The following is a 3606-nucleotide window of genomic DNA, read 5'->3' as shown; positions in this document are numbered from 1 at the left end:
ATCAGGGTATGGCACAGGGCTGTGAATGAGCAGTGTCTGGCAGTGATGGCAGTCAGGACATAGGCAAGAAGCCATCACCAAGGCAGGCTCTATCAAGCAGATTTCATAGGAAAAGGTCCTATATTTCTGTTTTCCTTAGACTCTGACATGCCTTGTCTGTAGAGACTGATTTTGAGTCACCTGCTCAGAATGTGGCCTTTGATGATCCACCCCAAAGGATTGCAGTGCCAGAGCCACACAGATTTTTTATCTGTTCTTAAATTAATTGAACCAATCCATTTGAAGACCTGGGCTTGTAATAACTGGGATGGTTTGTGGGTAGAAGTCATTATAAGTTTTATTAAATTGACAAAATGCTTGACATTTACAAGTCGAATGTCCAACTCTGGTAGAACTCCTAGAAATAATAATTAAGGAGGAACTAAATTGCTTTCTTTAATTAAAACATTTTTCCAGGAAAATAACACTGACAGGTACTTCACTTCCCAGAATTTAATGTCCCAATAAACAGACCAAAAAGTTACTATACTGAATTTCAGCAAATGTTTCCATGCCCATAACCAAAATTCCCTCTTAGTACACTTTGGGTAGCTCAGTGGTGTTGAACAGCAGAGAGCACAGCGTGGGCTGCAGAAGCCATTTGGGAGGGTAACTACTCCAGTGAAGGTCCTGTGGGAAGCTCTGCACCATGTTACTTCCCTGCTGTAACATCTCCTGTGGATTCATGGACCCTGGGGGAATTCCTTTAAAGTGTCACTCAGTGGGTATCCCTGAAGGAAAAGGGGGAAGAAAGGCAAAGATACTCCAACCCATCTCTTAAAATGCGTGCAGTGGGCAGAGGTAACCCCACTCTGTGTTTGGGACCCGAAGGCCACGTTGCAGCTGCAACCATTCTGGTTCAGAGCATCTTGTTCAGAGCAAGATGCATCAGTGTAAGTGGCTTGAACTTGACTTCATCAGCTCTGCAGCACGGAAAGCACACAACCTTTATTAACTCCTTAGTGACAGAGAGAATGTAAACAGATGGGTGTAACAGTCTTTAATTTAGAGGACAGGGAACAAATAAACAATCTTGAACACTGTCCCTTACCTTGACCTCCTGTTCCACCTAACACAGATTTTATACAATAACATACGAGGCTGCAGACCAGACACCCAAAAGCTTAAAGAATGAGCGTTACAGCCTCCAATTCTACGTGTAGCTGTTTACGTAAAGGGAATATTAGGCTATTGCACATTGATGAAAAAATATGTCTTCAGTTTAAACACACAACTTTTAAAAATAGTTTCCTAAGAATGATTTTTTTCAGTACAGGAAGGAAAACAAGACACACTTAGATATGTTATTCTATATTAGCATGCTCGAAGTATATTAAGTTCACAGCTCTTACCCATCTGACGTGGCCTTTTTAGGGCCTGAGCTTCTGTGCTGTTTTCCCTTAAGACTTCTTTACATATGCAAAAAATACTGAAAATCTGTGCGGAAGCTCTGGTGACAAATCCTCTGAGACTATGACACGATGAAGGAACAAGCCATCTCAATGAATAATTTTGCAGTTTATTAGCATAGTGAAGTGTTTTGATTACTTTTGCTTAAGTGAATGACACAGGAACTGTTTTATAATGTACCCTGCTCATTTCACTATTATTTGTCCTACTGAAAGCTATCTTTTTTTTTTTTTTTTTTTTAAATTAGGCACAGGCATGGCACATTCCTAGGACTAGAAGTGTCATGACACTGATATTAATTAAAAGGCTACTATAGAAATACTGGATACTCGTGATTGAGCTGTGCTTCTCAGATGTTGAGAGTCTAGGAAGACAAACAGTCACAGAGGGGGAAAGGATATTTATTTTTTAGCCTACATAACTTGCAAGTGCTCAAGTTATCTGTGTGACTTGTTCACATTTGCCATGCAAACAGAGCACATAATAAACCTAAATGACTCAGCATGAGAATAAGGGAGAAGACAACAACGCTGTTTGCCTCTCCAGGTTGTCAGCTCTCCCAAAGCAATGCTCACAGCCTGGCTGGGCTCACTTCAAGTCATCTAAACACAGGTGTCTCAAATGATACTACATCCTCATGTTTAGCCAGCTGAATCATGTCCTTTGTATTTCTAGAGAGCATTACTATTCATATCAAAATCTATTGTGTTTCTGTTAGCAAGAGCGTAAAAAACCAGCATCTGCCTTCACTAAATGCAGAATTTCTACGAGTCACAGGGAGGGAATCTTGCCAGGATGCCCAAAATCTCAAATACTGGTTTTAAACACTGCAGTAGACCTGAGGCACAAGGGGGAATTGCAGTCCTCCTTCCCAGGGCCAGACTGAAGGAGATGGTGTGTGATAATCATGGGTGCGTTAATTGACATTTAGGAGACTAAAACTGCAATCATCAAAAGTTCAGACCTAGCGTCAGTGAGAAACACTTCAGCCTTGTGAAAATTTAATAGGCTATCAAGGACATTTCTTCTGCAGTTTAATGTGCCCAAGTGCCAGCCATGCAAGTTTTTGCTGTCTGGGAACCAAAGTAACAGAACAGCTACTGGAAAGTTTTTACACTATTGTATTTGTAGAAACTGGTTGTCAGTGTGATTTTTTTTTTCTCCTTTCCTTTTTTTCTCTTTTTTTTTCTCTTCTTTTTTTTCTTTTCTTTTTCTTTTTTTTCATTTTCCCACCCTATTTTCAGCTCCTACCCTTCCCGAGACACCGACATCCCACCTAACATTATCTGAAACAGAATCTGATGAACACAGCTACTTTTTTTTTCTCTATATAACACCTGCAAAACTCAATGGCAATGGAGGTAGGGGTAGGTCAGTATAATTTTCCCTGCCATTTGAACTCCATTTATCACACTTGGCAGTGCAAAAGATGTATCTCCAGTTGGGTTATTTCTTGCAGTGGACTCAGTGGGAGAGGTAGGTGTATAATATACATCTGTACATTCATAAGAGACAAAAAAGGTAGCTGCATTACAGAAATATACATGTATTTATGAGGTTTTATATGAACTGACATACATGCAGGCTAACAATAAATGCTTTTCTTTCATTAGAGAATATTTTGAACAGAAAGCTGATCTTTGCAATGTGAAGTAGAATCACAGTCTGGGGTTTTTTTTTTCCCTGTGTTAACCTCAGAGTTGTTTCAGGTGGTGTTTCACTGGATATACTGCACTAAAATGAAAGGAAGAACTGCTTCTCTGTCACGCAGTTGTCTCTGTGTGTATTCACCATGGGATATGCCCTCAGTGTCATCTGGAGACTGTTTGCCTCAGGGCATCCCCAGTGGCAGAGCTGACCCTGCTCCCCTGGCACACACCGTGTGTTCAGCTTGCAGAGCCTTGGCACAAAGACCCCAGGTTTTGGAGCCTCTCACTCACCTTCGGAGCTGGAGTAAAAATTTAGCTATTTGTGCAGTTTTCACATGTAGCATGAGGTCATTACACAAGGCACAGGGGGGCTTTTGTCAGAGCAAAGCAGTCCAAACCCTACAAACACCTCTTGGATTGCTCAGCTCTTCTATATACATGAAAAAGAAAATAAAAAAGAAAATCAGTATCTGAAGAGGGCATCCAATCCTAAATTCGTCTTCTGGTG

This window comes from Empidonax traillii, unplaced genomic scaffold (genome assembly GCF_003031625.1).
Source record: "Empidonax traillii isolate 1590-97213 ecotype Southwest subspecies unplaced genomic scaffold, ASM303162v1 scaffold250:size724861, whole genome shotgun sequence".
Lineage (NCBI taxonomy): Eukaryota > Metazoa > Chordata > Aves > Passeriformes > Tyrannidae > Empidonax > Empidonax traillii.
The sequence above is the reverse complement of the archived record's forward strand: the minus strand, read 5'-3'. Positions refer to the sequence as shown.